The sequence below is a fragment of the Coenobita brevimanus genome, chromosome 98 (genome assembly GCF_032717465.1).
Source record: "Coenobita brevimanus isolate Jiangsu-jjx chromosome 98, ASM3271746v2, whole genome shotgun sequence".
Taxonomy (NCBI): Eukaryota; Metazoa; Arthropoda; class Malacostraca; order Decapoda; family Coenobitidae; genus Coenobita; species Coenobita brevimanus.
Genome location: NC_137051.1, coordinates 1,543,595 through 1,565,912, shown reverse-complemented (window position 1 = coordinate 1,565,912; position 22,318 = coordinate 1,543,595). Strand labels below are relative to the sequence as shown.

At 42.8% G+C, this 22,318-nt stretch overlaps 1 protein-coding gene and 1 long non-coding RNA gene across 2 annotated transcripts in view; both read right to left on the bottom strand.

Annotated features, from left to right (window-relative positions):
* LOC145414130 (uncharacterized) overlaps positions 1 to 14,847 on the bottom strand; it is a 47,396-nt gene extending 32,549 nt beyond the window's left edge. The window contains exons 1-2 of the long non-coding RNA XR_013899829.1: positions 14,774 to 14,847; positions 8,325 to 8,387 (exon numbers count right to left, since the gene is read on the bottom strand). This is a non-coding gene — a long non-coding RNA (uncharacterized LOC145414130). The remainder of the gene's footprint in view (positions 1 to 8,324; positions 8,388 to 14,773) is intronic.
* LOC145414157 (uncharacterized) overlaps positions 1 to 22,318 on the bottom strand; it is a 139,178-nt gene that overhangs the window by 42,648 nt on the left and 74,212 nt on the right. The gene's annotated exons all lie outside the window — the stretch shown is intronic.

Genomic DNA, 22,318 nt, shown 5'->3' with positions numbered 1-22,318 from the left:
CCTCTTTCTTCTCCGTGTTCTCCTCTGCTTTGTTCTTCTTCTCCTCCTCCGTCTTCTTCTTCCTCCTCCCCCACCTCTACATTCTACTTTCTTCTCTCTCTCTCTCTCTCTCTCTCTCTCTCTCTCTCAGCAACACAACTCGCCTCTCCTCTTAATTATTTAATTAGTAAATGACCTTCATAACATCGCAGACTCTCCTTTCTCTCTTTCTCCCTCCTCTCGTCTTCCTTCTCTCTCTCTCCCCCTCTTTTGCTTTAATTTCTCTCCCTCCTTCCATTTCCTTCTCTTTAACTCTCCCCCCTCTCTTTCTCTTTTCCCTTCGCTCTCTTCCTCATATTTTTCTCTCTCCTCTGCACCATTCCTTTTCATTCTTTCTCCTCCCCCTTATATCCCTATTCTCCCCCCCCCTTTTCTTCTCTCTCTCTCTGTCATTTGCCCTACATAGGCCTACACAGAGGCCTAATAAAATCCCCTAGGTTGTCTCTCATTCCTCCACCCCCCCCCATCATTTCTCTCCCCTCTCCCTCCTTAATCTCCTCTCCCTTCTTTCCCTCCCTCTCTCCTCTTTCTTCCCCTCACTTTCCCTTTCCTCCCAGGCCCTCTCCTATCTCATCTCCTCTCTCTTTCCTTCCCCTATCAATTTCCCCCCCCCCCACTTCTCTTTCTCTCTCCTTGACCTCCTCCTCTCCCTAATCACCCCATACTCTATTGCCTCACCTCCTCCTACCCTTCCCCTCCCCACTCCTCATCCCCTCCCCCTCCCTTCCTCTACCCTTGACCTCCTCTTCCTCAACCCTCCTCCCCTTATCCCCTTCTTCACTTCCGGCCAAGAAATCTCCCTCCCTTTTTCTTCCTCCTTACCTCTTTTCTCTTCCTCCTCCTTCCCTCTTCTCTCCTATTCCTCCTTCCCTTCCCTCTGCTTTCCTCCTCTTCCCCTCCCATCTTCACATTCCTCTTTTTCATCTACTCTCTCTCTCTCTCTCTTCCATTCTGTCTCAAAGCTTTCAATCTTCCAATCACCCTCTGCTTTCCTTTTCTTGTTATAGGTATTCTTCCCATTTACTATCATCCCTTCTTCCAAGAGTTCATCCCCTCTAACATTTCCTCCCCCTCCCCCCCTTCCAGACCTCCCCTCCCCTCCCCCTCCCCTTCTAGGCCTCCCCCCTCATTACCTTCCCTTCGACCCCTCCCAAGGCCTATCTCCTGACACGCCTCTTCAATCTCATTATCCCTATTATCAGTCCCAGCACTTCCTAAACACACAAACAATATTAATCATCACACTGTCATTACCTTCGTCATTAACCTGTTCTATTCTCTCTCTCTCTCTGACCTATTCAACTCTATTTCACTCTGTCATATTCTTTCACTCAATATGTTTATCTATTTATTTAATCTGTTCGACTCTCTCTCTCTCATCACTAATATCCGCCATGTTCTTTACCTCCCTCTTCTCTCCGTTTCATCACTTTTACTTTCTGTGCTCACTCTCTTCATCTCTATCCCTCCCTACAATTCCTTCTCTGTCGCGCTGTCACACTCCATCTCTGCGTGTGTGATGGTTGGCTGGCATAGGCGTGAGAGGGGAGGGGGTAGAGGGTGTGGGGGGTACGGGGGGTGTGGGTGAAAGTGTGGAAGGTCCTCACACTGAGTCACCTTTTCCACCTCACTCACCACTAACTACCCACACCTCACTACTCACCTCTCTCTCTCTCTCTCTCTCACTATTCATTTCTTCATCACTATTACACACTCCTATTTATTTCTCTCTTTCTCTCTCGATCACTCACACACACACACACACGCACACACACAGTAACTCAACATGCCCCTATTCATTCATCTCTCTCTCTCTCTCTCTCTAGGACACCCATACACATCTTATTCATTTCCTCACCTTTTCTAACCACACCTCAATTCATCTCACCCATGACACCTTAACTCACCTCTCATTCTCTTGTCATACCAACTCAACATTTATTCGCGTCTTCACCTCTCCTTACTCACCTCTGTTTTTCACTCCCTCTTCTCTCCTCTATAATTCTCTACTATTCATCTTTTTACTTTCCTTCCTATGCACTTCTGTTCCTACATATCTTTCCTAACTCCCTCTTTTTCTCTACTTATGACCCTCTTATTCACATCTACTTTACATCACCAAAATGAATAAAAGGTGGATGTTAGTTTACGAAGACACTGCTTCTAACTTGGTATTCTCAAATATACTTAAGATCGATTCCAGTCGTAACTTAAGATATGATTTTACAGGAAGAACTAAACAAGGGAGGATATTAGCACTCCTTGCCCTAGTCTTCCTGCAGAAAAAAAAAAGTTATAACCTGCAGTAATTTTGTGTGTGTGTGTGTGTGTGTGTGTGTGTGTGTGTGTGTGTGTGTGTGTGTGTGTGTGTGTGTGTGTGTGTGTGTGTGTGTGTATTTCGGTTCAGACTTACCCTCCACACACCTAACCTTCCATCACCCTTCATTACCTTTATATTTATTCATTATTCACCACTGACTCACCAGATTTACCTTCTTCACCCACTGACTCACCTGCCTTCACCTTTAGACTCATTCGTAATTAACTGTTGACTCACCAGATTTACCTTCCTCACCCACTGACTCACCTGTCTCATCACCTTTATACTCATTCATTATTCACCGATGATCAGATTCACCCTCTTCACACCACACACACACACACACACACACACACACACACACGCACTCATCGGTAAGGAAATATCAAGTAAACACTGCAAAACTACGGCTACAAGAAATAAACAAACCACCACCACCACCACCACAATTACCTTCAGCATCACCACCACCACCACAACCACCACCACCAGCAAAGCCCTATCACTCCAAGCCAATCATGACGTCAACGCAAAGGCACTACCAAACCAAGCCACCTTCAACGCCAAAGGAATATTAAGCCACCATTTATACACGCCAAGGCAGACTCGCCCAGCGCATAAATGGCGACGGAGGCCTTGGTATGCTGTCAAAATATAAATTCGCATGAGTGTCAAGGGCGAGCCACTGTTACTCTTTTTGGTATTACTGTTACTCTTTTCACTCTTATTTTTACTCTTTTCACTCTCATTTTTACTCTTTTCACTCTTACCATTTCCACTTTTACTCTTTTCACTCTTACTGTTACTCTTTTCACTCTTACTGTTACTCTTTTCACTCTTACTGTTACTCTTTTCACTCCCATTCTTACTCTTTTCACTCTTACTGTTACTCTTTTCACTCTCATTCTTCCTCTTTACACTCTTTACTCTTTCCACTTTCACTCTTACTGTTACTCTTCATTCTCATTCTTACTCTGTTCACTTACTCTTGACTGTTTTCACTCTTATACTTACTCTTTTTCCACTCTTACTCTTCACTCTAACCTGGCCTAACATCGCCATCCCTCCATTTTGAACGCTGAGCTGTAACAATGGATTAATGCCACAATATGATGCTAGTCACGAAGAAGTGGTATATATGGAAAAGATACAGAGCCAGTGTTGCCTTATGCCAATGAGTTAAGTGAAATAACTTACAGAGGGACGAAAAAAAAAAAATGCCAAAGTTCACATAAAGAATATAAATGTATACTATTTATCTATCTATTGTGTGACTATTTACTACCTATTTATTCTCTGTTTATCAATCTATCTATTGTGTGACACCGCATGCTGACAAAAAAAAATGATCTCCAAGCGTTTCGATCCCTACTCAGTAACGAAGCCCTCTTCCCACGACACACCCGCCCTCCCTATCGAACATACATCACACAAAAATTTTCCCAGACATACCCTATCACCTCGCCCTCCGTATAAGACAATGAATAAATAATAAATAAATAAATAAATTAAATAAATCATACGCGTTAATTTTGTAGCCTACATATATTTCTTGAGAGTACCTCACAATTTCAGGCAATTTGGAAGTGTCCCCTCATCTAAAAAAAAACACACACACACACACACACAATCATTAACATCATCCCCATCATTACTAAAATCATCATCATCATCATCATCATCACCATCATTACTAAAATCATCATCATCGTCATCATCTTCATTACTAAAATCATAATCATCGTCATCATCATCATCTTCATTACTAAAATCATCATCATCATCTTCACTTCGAGTGTATGGTAGTATTATATTCTTTTTACCAGACCGCACATTTATCCAACTCTCTCATCATCTATCGCTCTCTCTCATCATCTATCGTCAATATCTCTCATCATCTATCGCTCTCTCTCATCATCTATCGCTCTCTCTCTCATCATCTATCGTCAATATCTCTCATCATCTGTCGTTAATATCTCTAACTAAATCGCTTACCCACTCTCTCCAAGGGCAGAGTGTTGGTCATGAGCTAAATAACTAGATGCATAAAATTACCTGGATATAAAAAGAACTAAGATTGGCTAATACTCGTCTAGCTATTTAACCATGGCCAATGTTGTTATAAATATTGTATTGATGTCCTTCATGCTTTCTCTCTCCCTCTCTCTCTCTCCAAAATAGAACTTCAAGGAAAATTACTTATACCTGTAATAACTGGACTCTCTCTCTCTCTCTCTCTCTCTCTCTCTCTCACACACACACACACACACACACACACACCACATCATCACAGAGAAAACATCTTTATATCAATGAATTTCCAATATAAAATTCTCTTTAAACTTACAGTCTTTTAAAATATGTATATATTTTCACAAGTTACCCTTCAATCAAAAAAATATTAAAAACGCACGTGACTTCCTAGCTAGCCTTGTCATATTTCACTCCTCAGGGACAGCCAGTGAGATTTCTTTTACACTCTGATGCTTACTATTTACAGAGACTCAGTTAACCATATACCGTCATCTATCAGTAAAGTAAATAAAGAAGAAACTAGCATCCACGAGGTCGCCAGTCAGGTTTCCATATACAGGTAGCTACGTGGAGGATCCTAGACACACTGACCTAGAGAGAACACACCTGAACACACCTGCAGGACCAGTGAGTGACCTCTGGAGACACCAAAGAAACCCACCAAGCCACCACCCAGCATTCTTGTTCCTGTTCCCTGGCTCTGACTCTATTTCTGATTCACTATATACTATCTTGCTATAGCTTTTCTCTACCCTATTTTTGACTCACTGTGGTCAATCTCTACCTCATTATACCCTGCCTCTAACTCAGTATACCAGTCGCTAACTCACTAATGGGACGTTTCCATACGGGTCTTTAAAAAATAATAATAATAACAAGCGCAAACTGCTGTACTCATATTTATTACCACTTGGGATATAAATTAGAAAGTTCACACACACACACACACACACACACACACACACACACACACACACACACACACACACACACACACACACACGCACACACACACACACACACACACACGCACACACGCACACACGCACAAGCACTCCACAACACCTCCAGGGAGACCATTCTGTCACGATGTTTCCATTTCAACCAATATTCCATCAACGCTGAAAATTAAAGTTTGTGTCAGAACAGAGCCCTACGTCCGGAAATAAAACAATAATCGCCAGGGCTTTTCTTGCATCGCCCCGCCCTGGTCGAGACGCCCCCAAATGGCAGAGTTGTCGCAAAATTTACCCAGCGACCCTCCGCTAAAAAAAAAAAAAAAAAAAAAAAAAAAAAAAAAAAAAAACGATTTCTCCACACAGTAGTTTTTCCCCCCAAGTGTGTGTGTGTGTGTGTGTGTGTGTGTGTCTATCAGCCAGCAGTGGGCCGGAATCGCTGTAACCTTTGGCGCTTAGGAAAACACACACACACACACACACACACACACACACACACACACACACACACACACACACACAAAAGGTTGATCCACTGACCCATTCTCTACGAGGGGTATACATATATATTCACCACTGACTAAAATCGTCCCTCGCTAACCACATTAATCTAAAATAAATCATGGTACAGGAACTTATCAATGTAGGTAGGAAGGGACAGGTAAACAAGATCTTACCAATATCAGCAGGAAGTGTGTATGAAAGGTGTAAAAAAAAATGCAGGTGGAAGTCTGTAATGGAAAGTGTGTAAGAAGTGTGTAAGGAAGTGAACTAGAAATGGACAAGGGCGTGGGAAGAACATGACCTGCCTGTTCAGTAATCCTGTTCTGCCAGGAGGTCAACGTATTTATTTCAGATCTAAGTTCCTTATATTAGCAAGTTATGTAGTAAAGATACGCCTACATTTTTTTAAAGCGAAATATTACTCCTTTGGGATATACCATATTAAAAATAAATAAATAAATAATCAATTGGGATATCACTAAGTCTACATCAACAGTAAACAAATAAATAACTACTATATATTGATTACTAGAAACAACCACTATCTAAATCAATAAACAAATCAATAAAAAACTTACTATTTTGAGATACCGTATAAGTAATGCATCATTCAACTATAAAGTAAAAAAAAATCTATATGCCCGTTTACGAGAAATTTAGAGCCATAACCATTTCTAATTCTAATACTAACTTGCTCTACACACGTCAAACTTAGAACCAGGCGTGGGCTCTGTATTCAATATGGACGGTGGTGCCCATACTACAGGCTTAGCTAGGTATTTTAGGCCTTTCTCCTGTATCAATAATGCAGACTGATGGTGTGTGTGTGTGTGTGTGTGTGTGTGTGTGTGTGTGTGTGTGTGTGTGTGTGTGTGTGTGTGAGAGAGACAGAGAGAGAGAGAGAGAGAGAGAGAGGAATTTTACTATACATAACCCATGAGACAGCCTACACGAAACCTAAAGCCTTTCTGTGTTACAACCTTTCTCTCTCTCTCTCTCTCTCTCTCTCACACACACACACACACACACACACACACACACACACACACACACACACACACACACACACATACATGCATACACAAACCCCATTATCTCCCAAACCCCATCACTCCCACCTCACAAGACCAGACTCAAGACATTTAAATTTACCCTTATTAAAAACCCAGTCAAGGGGGATTTAATTAAAGAGCTTAAAGTGCTGAGGGGGATTTAATACAGGGATTCTTTGTAAAGTTTTAGCCCATTCAGCCCGTGGACGTGTTTTTGTTATTCTCGCTATGTAAAGGCGATTTATTGTGTGTGTGTGTGTGTGTGTGTGTGTGTGTGTGTGTGTGTGTGTGTGTGAACAAGAGGTGTTACAACTAAAGAATTTTCTATATATTTAAATATTTTTCGAAACAGAAATTACAATATTTTCCGAACATGGGGGGTTTACATTTATCCACCATTAACCACTCTCCTACTAGGGGGTCTCCACAGCTGAATAAAATCGTCTGCTACAACCGGTATTACAAGTTACACAACACGTCCTCTGAGGCATGAGGAAAAACGAGACAAAAGGATAAAAACGTTCACCACACTACTACACCACACTTTGTCTCACTACCACGATATCTCAACTCTCTGCCACCACCACCACCACCACTATTTTCCTACCACACCAGCTCACTTCCCTTCCTACCACATCACCAGTCTCTACCATCACCACTTACGCGGGTATCACACATGGACCCGTGAACATTGCCTGCAGCACAAAATGGACGTCCAAAATGACGTTTGGACGTCCATTCTCTGTCACACGGTGGACGTCCACGGCCACCTTCTTCTTCTTTATCGAGTTCATTCCACGCGACTGGAAGGTCACTTGTTCCGACTCCATAGCAGACGACATATTTATCATGAACAACAATGGACGTGAACCAGGTTGTGACATTTGCAATGGGTATTTTTCTAAACCAAATAAAAACATAAGTATAAAAAACATTATGCCAGCTTTACTAAAGGTACTGAATTAATCATAATATAAGATAGCAGACGACACACAATTCCTGGCCACAACTACGGATAAACTCTATAGAAGAAGGAGACTACGGAGTCATGGTCGTCCACGAATGGGTCTGGCGGCCTTCCACGACCCTCGCGCGGCAGCAAATTCGGACGTCCACGAGTCCCCATGTGATAGCCCCTTTACCTTCTCTCTCTACCACACCACACCACACCACTCCCTATAACAAACCACTTAACTCTTCTTCCTACCACACCACTTCTCTCTTCATCACACTGGCAACAGCTACCTTCTCTCTATCTCTACCACATTACCACACGCTCTCACAACTCTTCCTGTACCACATCATCTTCCTACCAACCACACCACCTAGTTTCCACCACAGCATCCCATTTCTCACTACCACAATACCACACTTCACGCCCTAACACAGTACCTATTGCTACCACGTGTTCGTACTCACCACTGGAGCGCTGGTGTGGTTGTTGTGGTAGGACACTTGGCATGCCCGGCTAACCCTCCTTACCTGGGGACAGAGAGTCAGGTTAATTAGCATTGCGAGGGATGTTATGTCACCTGGAACACCTTTTAACTTTAATAATAATAGTAGTAACGATATATAACAATACAAATAAACGTAGTACTAGTGGTAGTAGTAATAGTAGGAGTGATAGTAGTAGTAGCAGAGGTAATAATAACGATATATAATAGCACGGTACTACTAATAATAAAATAAACAAATATTCTATACCCTAAAACAGATCAAACCACACAAACAAACCTTAAAACACACACACACACACACACACACACACACACACACACACACACACACACACACCCTGGAGCCAGTCTTCCAAAACTCCGCACCCATCCACCCAGCCTGCATGCCATCCCCGCTGCGTCACGAGGCTAAACCAGGCAGTGACGTCATGGCCCCTGTGACGTCACTGGGGAGAAAAGATGGGTAAGATGGGGTGGATGGGTAGGAAGAGGAGGGGAGGATGCGGGTGAATGGGTGAAAAGAGCGAGTGAGGGGAAAGAGAGGGGAGGGAAAGGGGGAGACTGGTAAGGGTGGATACGAGTAGGAGAGGAGAGGAAAGGGAGGGGAGGGGAGGGGAGGGGAGGGGAGGGGAGGGAGACAGCGTGAGTATTACCCTCCTAATTCTTCTATGACTTTACCTTTTAGCTAGAGGAGGAGGAGGAGGAAAAGAATGGAGGGGGGGGGGAGGCAAGGTGCGTCACACAAGAGTAACACCAAGACACCTCATTCACTACACTTACGCAAGCCACTAAAACCACGCTGTTCTCAACTTACGCTTCGATTTTAACACCCCATTCACTACTTACGAGTTTATTACGCCACGCACTACTTACGCATTTTTACTGACGCATGACTCACACACACACACACACACACACACACATTGATCTGGCAATGAAGAAAAAAAATCTAAATATTTCGCCACATTTATTTACTGCCAGGCGCAAAATCCCTGAGTTTATTCAAGAGGACAAAAATAAATACACAACCCAGCCAATCCAATAAAGGAAAATCAGGTTGACGAAAAAATACGAATAAAAATGGGAGATAAAAATAAAGTGTACTAAACAGAGAAAATAACTGACAATAATAAGTGTCATGTAAAGATCAGTACCTCCTACCAAGGCCACTGAAGGGGGAGAGGGAGAGGGGAGAGGAGAGGGGAGGGGAGAGGGTGGGAGTGGGGGGTAGTAAGGGGAGGGGTGGAGGTGAGGACAGAGTGGAGATCTGGGTTGATATGAGGGTGGGAGTAAAGGTGGGGATTAAAATGTGTGGGGGAGAAGGAGGATGGAGACGGGGAGGTGGGGTGGGGATGTGGAGTGTAGGTGGGGACAAGGGGTGTGGGTGGAGGTGGGGGGCGGAGGGGGATGGAGATGGGGAGGTGGGGTGGGGATGTGGAGTGTAGGTGGGGACAAGGGGTGTGGGTGGAGGTGGGGGGCGAAGGGGGATGGAGATGGGGAGGTAGTGGGGGTGGTCAACAAAGTCTAAGCAGAGTAATAAAAAGCTACTCTATTGGCTTTTGTCTCTCACCACTATCATTATTAAGCCAAAGGTGCATATGTCTATCTATCCATCTATCTATCTACCACTCTATCTATCCACCTCGTTAAAATTTCAATATACAGTATCTATTTACCTACCTGTCAATTTATCTACTTGCCATCCTTACCTTAAATCCTACCTATCTACTTACCTGTGCACTAATTATCTATCTACCTGCTAATTAACCTGTCAACCTATCCATTTATCTACTCCATATATCCGTCTGCTTATCTATCGACTTCCTGAATTTCCATTTATCTATCTACCCTTTAACATCCCAATCTATCTACTTATATACTTAAATACACTATCTATTCTATCAATCTACTCACTTATCTACTACTCAACTACCCACCTACCTACCTAAGCTATAATTACATGTACTACTATATATATATATATCTACTGCTCAATCAATCTTTTCGTACCTAAGGATATGATATTCCTAAGTTGTTTAAGCGATGTGATAGATAATTTTGATAGATATACTAAGAGAGAGAGAGAGAGAGAGAGAGAGAGAGAGAGAACTGGGCTATCCGTATCAGCGGTACGGTATACACAAAAGGGCATCCTGTTACACACACACACACACACACACACACACACACACACACACACACACGCACGCACGCACGCCGTTTCATGTTATTCTTTTGGCCACCAGACGATTTTATTCAACTGAGGAGAGTCGACTAGTATTGAAGGGGTTACTGAAGGCTGTGTCTAACCCCTCTATCTAACCCCCCCTCTGTCTGAAGTCTTTTGTAATAATAATAATAATAATAATAATAATAATAATAATAATGTCCGTGTGAGGGGGTAAGGGCACATCAGAATAATAAAAAGTTGCTCTCAGACTGAAGGAGGTTAATAGGAGTATGAGCAGCTGTATAAGATTAAGGATTACACCATCACCTGACTGTGTGTGTGTGTGTGTGTGTGTGTGTGTGTGTGTGTGTGTGTGTGTGTGTGTGTGTGTGAGAGAGAGAGAGAGAGAGAGAGAGAGAGAGAGAGAGGGGTAAGACATATGGTGGTGTGGAGTGGAGGGGAAACGGAAGCTTTTTTTATCAGTTGTTGTGAGGGACTAGAGATAGGTCTACTCTCTCTCTCTCTCTCTCTCTCTCTCTCACACACACACACACACACACACACACACACACACACACGCAAAATCTCCCCCCCCACACACAAAACATCCCATCCCTCATACATACCATCCCCCATCTCTCCCCACTCCAACACACACACATCTCAACCCAGCACCCCACTACTTACCACACCCCCTCCCCTCATCCCCTACTACAAATGCACTCTATAACACCCACTCCAACTTTCACTATACTCTCTACGCCGGCAACCCCAGAAAAAGCATCGTTAGCATATAGACATGAATACGCCTGGGCAAGGGTGAGATGGGGTGAAAGTTAAAAGGCTACTCTCTTGTAATAACAGTACTGGTAATAACAGTAGGCAGTAGCAGTAGTAGTAGCAGTAGTAGTAGTAGTAGTAGCAGTAGTAGTACAATAATAATAATAATAAATTTTCACTAAGGATCTAAAGTTGCCATCCCTCCAGCTTGAATGCAGAGCTGTAACAATAGACTAGCACTACAATACGATGCTAGTCACGAAGAAGTGCTATGGGATTCAGTACAACCATTGCGGGAAGGGATGAGAGTTGAAAAGCTCCGATATTTACAATTTCTCACTCTAACTTGGCCTAAAATTGCCATCCCTCCATCTTGAATGTTGAGTTGTACCAAAAGATTACCACTACTATACGCGCTAGTCACGAAGAAGTTAGGAAAATTAAGCAGAGCCGTAGCATTTTTTTTTTTCACTGAATACGTGAAATAAGCCAGAAAAGGGCAAAAATCCTGGACCACGTTAAAATGAAAGGAGTAAAGTACAGACTGCTTTCACTTCCAGCCCTCCCTACCCACAGCCTTAGGTTATGTCTATTCCTTTCACTTCCCTGTTGCTATCTTGCCCCCTTCTTCACTATTCTTTCTTGTTGTTCGCCTGTGTCTGTTTGTATCCCTCTAAATTCAAGATATTACTGCTGTCTTTTTACCACATAGCCAGTGTTCCATACTAAGTACATTTTGTTCTTTAACTCCCCACACGTTACCTTACGTCCAACGCTCCTGAATTCATAGTGCTAACCTTTAATTATGCCTCTTGTTTTCTAAGGTGATGTAGTGCTTATTTTTGCATTGACAGTTTCTCTCTATTATTACGTGGCTACTCTTCACTCTTCCTTTTTGTTTCTGTAATATCCATTCATAGTGTTCTCTTATCCCATCTCCACTCAAGAATATCCTAATCATATTCTAAGTTTTTCCCTAGTTCCTAAGTTCTATCCCTTCTTTTGCATGCCTCACCTTTATGCTCGTTACTTCCATCAATCTCATCTAACCCTTACAGCTGTCCATATCCAATCTCCACTAATTACACGCAAGTCATACGGCAATCTCTTTTCTATTTCAATCACAACTTCCGATATACAATGTTATTTCCATCCCTCTAGCTTAAATCTTGCTAACCTAATCCTACATCCGCTTTCCTCATCCACTCTGTCCTTCCCTACCCAAACTTTCAACTACCAGTATATATTTACATTCTCTCTCTCCCTCTCTCTCTCTCTTTTCTCTTTTCTCTCGCTCTCTTCATACCAATTCTCAGCCATTACCAATTTCTATTTACTTCTATACTCACTATTTTCTTTCCATCCCTCATTATCACTTTCCCTCTCCCTCTACCTTCTCCCTTACCATCGTTACCTCTCACTCTATCCATCCATCCACATTCTACTCTTCCTCTCCTCTCCACTTCCTCTCAGTCTATCCGCCTCAATTCCCATTATACTCGATCCATCTACTCCTATCCATATTCCATTCTTCCTCCCCTGCTCCCCACCTTCTTCCTCTCAATGCTCATCTATTCCCAGTATCCTCTATCCGTCTATCCATCAACCCTTCTTCCTCTCTCTCCCTTTCCTCCACCTCCCTTTCACTCAATCCACATCTAGCCACTTCCATTAACCTCTCCCCTTCTCACCTATTCACTTCCTACCTCCGCCACCTCCCCCCCCCCTTCGTCACCCTACCTGGCTACCTTGAGAGTGGCGTGTAATGAATCCGTCAACAGGTGTGTGTGTGTCGGGAGGTAAGGCCAGCACAGGTGTCAGGTGTGCAATAGTAAGGCTTCTCACGGCATCCTTACTATCTCCTCTCACTACAAGTTTTATTGCGAATATCGCCTTTATTAGCTAACATATATTTTGAATAATAATAATAATAATAAATGGTAAAAGTAGTAGTAGTAGTAGCAATAATAATAATAATAATAATAATAATAATAATAACAGCCTAAATGGTTACTAAAACAGGAGACACCACCTGACATTAAAAATCTTCGTCCTGTGATTCTGAACATATCCCACATTGTGAATAAAGACACTCACTCACTCCCTCTCTCTCTCTCTCTCTATTTTTTACTGCACAGCTGGTACAATCAAGTGTCCTCTTCCTGCGATAAACACAGCATAAAATTATCACTTTGTAACCGCGAGATATGTTGGGTTTATCCGTGTTTTATAAATAGTCTCAGTCCCAGATTAACAATTGTAATGGAAAGTACGGTAAATTTAATGTATACTCACAGTTAGAAACTCCAGAAGTATGTGAAAATGTTGAATGAGGAAGAAAAACAAGAAGAAGAAGAAAAGGAGGAGGAGGAGGAAGGAGGAGGAATGATGAAAAAAAAGACGAAAATGGTGATGATGATGATAAACGACCACTAATACTACAACTACTACTAATGCTACCTCTACAACAACTACTACTGTTGCTATTGCCACCACCATCACCAATAATAACAATAATAATAATAATAATAATAATAATAAAAACACTACCGCCTCAAATCCCACACTCCCAGCCTTACACCGTGCCACCAAGCGAAGCCCTATCAAGCAGCCTTATCCAAACACCAGGGATACATATATGAACGAGGTCAATGCAAACTCTGGACTCACTGGAGGGCGCTGACAAGGTGAACACACAAGGTCACTCGAGAGGCAAGGTCAGAGCAAGGTTGTAAGATGACGGTGAGGGGACCTTGAGTGATGGGGGGGAAGGGGGGAATAGGAAGGTAGGGGGTGGGGGAAGTGAAGGGGGGAGCGGAGGGGGAATAGGAAGGTAGGGGTGGGGGAAGTGAAGGGGGAAAGGAGGGGTATGGTAGGGATGAGGGGACTGAGATGGGAGGAAAATGTAAAAAATGAGAGAGAGAGAGAGAGAGAGAGAGAGAGAGAGAGAGGGGGGGGGCATGATTAAGTGAATTATGAAGGACGACAGGCAAATAAATGTACACGAAACCTGAATAAATAAATGATAGGAAAAAAAAAAAACGAAAAAGAAAAAAAGACTGCAGAGAAATCAGTGACTGCGAATGAAACAATACGAACTCAGAACTTGATTAGAGAAATTACAAAAACTATATGAACGACACTGGGAAATATTATTGAGAAGCTTTGTAGTGTGTGTGTGTGTGTGTGTGTGTGTGTGTGTGTGTGTGTGTGAGAGAGAGGGGCTTTCCAGTTCTCTCTCCCTCTCTCTCTCTCACGCACACACACACACACACCTCACCACAATACCCTGCGTAAAGCAATAATCCCACAACCAATACAAATACTCACCACTACTCATCCAATATTTAACATCCAATAACATTAACAATACTTTACAATACAGTATAAACATTCACACAAAAAATACACACCAACATTCAATAATTAATACTACTACTACTACTCATAATACTCACCCCAAAGCTCTTCCTCCCAGTCTTCAATTATTGTTCACTTCGCTTTAGTTCAACAATTTTCAGAGTCTTTAATATTCCTTTGTTATTGTCTTAAGCCTGTTGGTCAGAGGAATAAATACAAAACTCAGAATACAGGCATACAGAAAACGCCATACAAACTGTATTATATATAGCTTACATCATCAACAGCATAACGTAACTTTCTCAGTATTCTCTTTGTTCCCTTTCATGTAGCCTACAAGGAGAGCATAAAGCGGTTACATACATACACAGCAGACATACATAATATATACATACACTACGTAATACATACACACGTACATATACATAGATACATACATGGCCACCTGCACCTGCGAGGACCTAGAAGCAACACCTCGACAGTTTGTGTTTGAGGAGTCTTGTGGTTTGTATGCACCGACACGACTCCAGGTACACACACACACACACACACACACACACACATACACACACACACACACACACACTGAACCGTAACCTCTTTGATGCATACAAACACATAACCTTATACGCTTGTAGCTCCATGCACGCACACGCACACCCCACATTCATGCCCTCTCACATACTTCTCTCTCTCTCTCTCTCTCTCTCTCTCTCACACACACACACACACACACATCATGCATGCATCCTCACATACACAACATACCTGCATCTCCCACTCGCACCCCGTCACCCTCCTCTCTCTCTCTCTCTCTCTCTCTCTCTCTCTCTCTCACACACACACACACAATCATGCATGCACCCCCACATACACAACATACCTGCATCTCCCAGTCGCACCCCGTTACTCCCCCCCCCTCCTCTCTCTCTCTCTCTCACCTGCCACTGTGGTGCTTCTATTACCAAGCCAGACACTATAACCATTGTGATTTATACACATAATCCAGCCACCACTACGATATCCATAATCTTAAAGAGACAGAGGTGACGGTGATAAGAGGTGTGACAGGTGACGGTGATAAGGCGAAGGTGACAAAGGTGACGGTGATGAAGGTGGTGGTGTTAGGTGACGGTGATAAGGCGAAGGTGAAAGAGGTGACGGTGATAAGGTGAGGGTGACAGATGACGTTGATAAGGTGAAGGTGACAGGAGACGGTGAAAGAGGTGGTGGTGTTAGAGGTGACGGTAACAGAGGCGGTGTTACGTGACGGTGATCTAGGTACTGGTGTCACTGTCGACGTGGTAAGCTGGGTCGATATTAAACATGGCAATAATATGGACCGGTCAATAACATGGCGTCGCTGCTTCCGTTTTAGCGATATGACGGTGCTGCCCTGGCGATCATAGCGAAGAGTATACCACGGGGGTGAAATCAATCTTGTTTTCCTTGTTACTACACTACCGCAAATTTAGTTCTTGTTATAAGTTATGATGCGTGAAATGCTGTACTTGTCACCAGGATAAGGTAGCTTTAGTTTGAGGTCTTAGAAGGGTTAGGAGGAACACACTGAGGTGGTTTCGCCATGTGGAGAAGATGGAGGGTGTGAGATTGACGAGGAGAGTGTATGTGAGTGAGGTGGAGGGGGGGAGAGGGAGGGGAAGGCCGAGGATGTGAAGGGATGGAGTGGAGACGTGTGAGTTGGGAGCTGGGCAGTGAAATGACGGGGGACAGGGCAACGTGGAGGCTATTTGTTTGTGGCCACCCCGTACGGGATTAAGGCGTCTGGCAAAGATAGACAGATAGGCTGTGACAGATTATTAAGTATGAATTAAGTGGTTTGTAAGTTATGGCCTCACTACAATATGGTCATTTAACTATCTGTAGATCCCTCTTTATCTGAACTCTTCTATAGGCTGCAATGAACGTAAATATCTTTCTCTGTGACAATCATTCAATCTACAAAATGCCAGTATCACTCCTTTCAATCCGATATCGACTTTTCTACAATAGTCTTACTACCTTACGCGTTTGGTGATGACTAAACCTGACCACACCAGTAAAAAATAAATCCCCCTGCGATTAATAAAACTCGCCTGGCGCAAATAATAAAAAATAAAATGAAATAATACCCGAAAGTGAAAGTGTTACAACAAATTGACTAACTATGAAAAGTTAAACATGAAAAAGTTACTCCCAGCAAATAATAATAATAATAATAATAATAATAATAATAATAAACACCGTAATAATAATAATAATAATAATATCGTAATAACAATAACTATAATAATAAAATATAATAAAAATGAACTGCTACGACGGACAATGGGGCACTCTACATCCGAAACGACAAAGGCAACATGTGTACAAGAAATAGACCTTAAAAAGAACAATAAGTGGTCCAACAGGTGGTCAGTGGCGAGAGATAAAAAGGTCTAAGTCCTACGCACGCCCTGACATGACGACCTTTCACACACACACACACACACACACACACAGTATATAAGGAAAATACAGGAAGCTATAAGGCCGAAATTGAAGAGAGAGAGAGAGAGAGAGAGAGAGAGAGAGAGAGAGAGAGAGAGAGAGAGAGAATGTATATGAGGAAAATACAGCAAGCGATAAGGCTGAAACTGGAGAGAGAGAGAGAGAGAGAGAGAGAGAGAGAGAGAGAGAGAGAGAGAGAGGAATGACCAAAGGCTTAACACATCCCACTCAGTTCAATTAAGATAAGAGAGATAAGATTAAACCAAGAAATGCTGTTTATCCCGCCATATCTCCTCTCTTCCTACCCTTATCAGCCCTACACCACAAACCTACGCATTATCGGGGAACATGACCCAATATCCGGCCTTTATCTTCATTATCTCTACCACTGATAAGGCCTGAGTGTATCTGGGGGAGAAATACTATGGGTTTCTGTTGTTATTCCGCCTGTTATCAGTGACGGGAAGTTGAGGTATTGATTAGCGTGCGTGTGTGTGTGTGGAGACAGAGAGAGAGAGAGAGAGAGAGAGAGAGAGAAAGTAAAAATGTACAAAAGGCAAAATGAATCACAACTGAAAAAGTGCTAAGAATAAACACATCTACACGCAACTGTTAACCTCCAGATGAGCCTTTAAAAAAAAAAAAAAAAAAAAAAAAAAAAAAAAAAAACTGGATTTTTCTCAGATGAACAAAATAACCGAGAATTAGCCAGGTAAAATCTGATAAAAAAATAAAACTAAAAATCCCCTGAGTATGCCTATTACTAAAACACCTTGAGTATGCCTAATAAAATACGTTAAAGCCTCACACACACACACACACACACACACACACACACACACACACACACACACGAGATCATATAAATTTCTCTCGTCTAAAAATGAAGAAAAGAGAAAATAAAAATCACCCGGAATCATTCTAATTAAAATATATCAAAGTTCAAAAAAAAAAAATCAAGATCACATAGAACTTCTCGAGTAAGAAAAAGACAAGGGGGGGGGGAAGGGGTTGCTAGTGTGAATTAAATGCCTAGACGTATCCAGAGCACTTTTGAAACGTAACGACATTGCTATTATGAAACGAGCATCACCACTTAACGAGCAATTACCTAACGACGCAATTAAACCTCATTTAACCACTCAGGCAAAAACCATTAACCAACCAAAACACACCAAAGCACCTTCATTAACCCTTTAACTTCACCTGACGGCATCAAAGGTCGATTTCCCGCCAAAATTTTAAATATCCACTAACAGCGTAGCTCTTTAATTGCGTATGTTGATTCCATGACAACGGACATACGCCATTTTTTTTCTTTGATAAGTTTTTTTTATTGAAATTATGACTTTAATTAGGTTGGCTATATTTTAATGTGTCGAAACTATGCAAGGCCCTGCAGTATATATATTAATTTAAAGTTTTGGCCGTAAAAGGAAAAAATAAAAAAAAACTATAACCAGAAAGCACGAGTTGTATCCTTCAATAACTCAAAAAATAAATAAATACAATAAATAAACTTCTCAAACGTTCCAATATTTCATCACCACTCCGCTGGCAGATCCGGACGATAAGATAAAAGTTACAAATTTCAGAGATAACGGGTAACAGGGGACCCTTTTAAATCTGAAGTTTAATTTCATACACATTCAACAGGTAACGGTTCAAACGGTCATTTCCTTCACTTCTGGACGTACTTGCGATGGTTCTGTAGTTAAAGGTTGATAAGAGGTGTGGATATCTTGCGGGAAATGCGTAAAATAATGATAACACTGCGTTCAATGGGTCACTAACACGGAGCGCTGGAACACACAACCCTCCCCTCTGATGGTCCGAGATGCACTGACTGTCCGACTGTTTCTTTCAGCAGCTCCCGGTAACTCCACATCCCCCCTCCCTCTCTCCCTCCTCCTCTCTCTCTCTCTCTCTCTCTCTCTCTCTCTCTCTCTCCCGCCCCCCCATCCCTCCCTCTCCTCTTTCTTTAATATATTTTCTATCTTTTCTCCCTCGGGTGTCTAATCCCTTCTTTCTTTTCTCCAACTTTTATCACTGTTATTTTCTTTCTCTCCTTTACTTCCTCTTCAGACTTTCTCTCTCCCTTCCCCCTTCATTTGCTGCTTGCTGTCTCTTCTGTCTCCTCTTCTTCCTCCCCCTTTCCCTCCCTCATTCCTTTACCCCTACTTCCTCTCTCCCTCCCTCCCTCATCTCTCCACTCCCCCAACCCCTCCCTCTCTCTCTCTCTCCGAACAAAAATACGCAGAAACACCAACTGGGGGAGAGAGAGAGAGAGAGAGAGAGTTCTGGGAAGCCTCACATTAAATTGACACCCTTCCTTATTCCACACCCTGTCACCTCTCTCTCTCTCTCTCTCTCTCTCTCTCTCTCTCAAAAACTCCATTAATCAGAAAGTTAAACAACAAGTCAAGTTTTTCATATCAAACCTCAGTCATTTACAAAGAACAATGTCTGTGTGGTCTGTATATCTATGTAACTCAGCATTTATGTGGCTCCCAGGTCTGTGTATCTATTTAACAATCTATTTATGTAACTCTCCATCCATCCTTCCTTCTCTTCGTCCACCAGTTTTATATTTTCTTATTTCTTTCTTTCTTTCATACATTCATTCTTTCTTCCCATCTTCCTTCCATCCTTCAATCCAGCCATCTCTCCTTCCGTCTATCCTTTCCTCCATATAACCTTGCAATCTCCCCCCTTCATTCTCCCCCACCCTCCCTAGCACTCTCCACCTCCCCCCTCCCTCCCCCACCCTCATTCATCCACCGGCCCATCCATTCACCCTAACACCTTAACTAACCATCCCCCTTCCCCTCCCCTCCCTCATCCCCTCCACTTCCTCATCCCCCCCCACCCTTTTTACACCAGATGGCATTACCTAACACCTCCTTCTCTCCTTCTTCCCCCACCCCCTTCCCCCTCCACTCCATATCCTTCACCCCCGCCCTTCCCTAAGAGATAAAGTCATGAAGTGGTTAGGAGGAGGGGAGGACAGAGAGAAGGCAGATGATGTGAAGAAAAGAATATACCTAAGGAGAGTAATATTGTTAGGAGGGTAAGAAAGAGACAAGGCAGAGACGTGAATAATAATAATAATAATAATAATAATAATAATAATAATAATAATAATCCACTTGAAGACAGTGATATGGTTTGGGAGAGAGTAGGACAGACATAAGGCAGACAGTAAAAAAAAAAATAATAATAAAAAACTTGAAGACATAAAATGAGAGTGAAATATAATAGTTTGATGGTGATGTGGTGCAGGTTTGGGTGTAGGTTACGTCCATACCAGAGGCTCAGTGGTAGTCAGTGGGGCTCGTATCCACCACTCAAGTCGTCCTCCAAATGTGAGGCCGACACTCAATCCACCGAGCCACCAAATCGCCTACCCTTCCCTTAACCCCTGCCTCATACCCTGCCCTACCCATTCCCTCCCTTTCTCCAACCCTTCCTTCTCCACCTGCCTCCCTTCTCCTTATCCCCAACGTCATCTTCCCCTCCCCTTCCTCCCCTCCCTCCACCCTCTCTCCCCTCCCCCATTTTCTCCATCTCTCCCTTTCCTCCTTTACTTCTCCCTCACCTTCCCCTCTCCTTCCCTTCCTCTCTCCCTCCCAAGGAGGTTTAAACCTCCTTGCTCCCTCCCTCATCCCCTTCCTTCCCTCCCTCCCTCCCCCAACCACCCAAGCATATTAAAGGTGACAAGAAAAGTGCGCAAACAATACCTTTCTCTTCGTGTGTGTGTGTGTGTGTGTGTGTGTGTGTGTGTGTGTGTGTGAATGAAAGGATGGATGGATGGAATTACCACCTAAATATTGCGTCTTGTGTAATCTGAAGTAAGGTATCCAAGGCGGGTAATTTGCAAAGAAATTACTGTTACTATTACTATTACCGTGAGAGTAACTTGACAATTACCCCTTACCCCTCCATCCCTTCACATAGCAAGGCATTCTCAAAATCTATACCTGTACTCCAATCACTACAACTTGGCGTAAAATTACCAGCCTTCCATCTTGAACGCTGTGCAATGGCAAGAGATCAACATTAGAATATGGTACTAGTCACGAAGAAGTGCTATGGAACGGAGCGATATTTTTTTGTCACTAAACTAAGGGTTGTCAGCTGGAAAAGGACGAAAATCACTGTCAATTTAAGATGAAGGAAGTGTAGTTTATCCCAGTACAAGAATGGTACAATATTTTCAACCGGTCACAACACCCCACAGTACAAAAGCACTTCAGTACATGTAATTACCTACAGCACAAGAGCATTACATTCCTGTGCGTCTATACCACATTACGTCCACCTATTGTACCCCACCACTGAGGATATTACTTCAAAGCTACATTATATTCCACTACATCTATGGTATGCTTCAGGCCATCTCATTACCCCATCCATCGTCACATTACCCTGCGTTACATCTCACTGCACATACAGCACATTTCACCCATCCTCACCCTACTACAGCGGATTACACCATAGCTACATAATATTTCACTACAACCACATTTCACAAGGCCAAGTTACCCCACACACTGATTACATTACTCACAATAGGACTGATTACACTCGTCAAATTTCGCCATCATTGCATCAAAATAGGAAATAAATGCATGCGTTATGTTTGGCGTTAGTATTACGAGTATTAGTAGTTGGTAACGCGTTCCTCGATTCGCTCCGTTCACCCCCCTTCCCAGTAACGCAATACCCAGTAACCATTTTTACCCGAGCGTTATTACCGTCATCACCGTTTTCATCATCATTACTATCCATCCTTCCTTCTATGGTGCTACTTCTTCATTTTAATTTCTTCCATCTATCCTGTGACGCATCCATCACTACCGGTATCATCATTATTATCGTAGCCTTTATCATCACTACCCCCACCACTACCACCACCACCATCAACACAACCACCACCACCACCCCCACCACCACCATCATACGTATTACACCAGCATTCCTCCACTGTACAGCTGACGCCAGACGATTTTATTCAACTGAGAGTGAGTCACAGGAAATGAGTGCCACAAAAGTATTTACCACATTCCTGACGTCCTTCTTTTTTTTTCTTTCCTTGTCCCGTCCCCTTCTCCTCCTCCTTGGTCTCTCTCTCCTTCTTCTCTCCCTCCTCC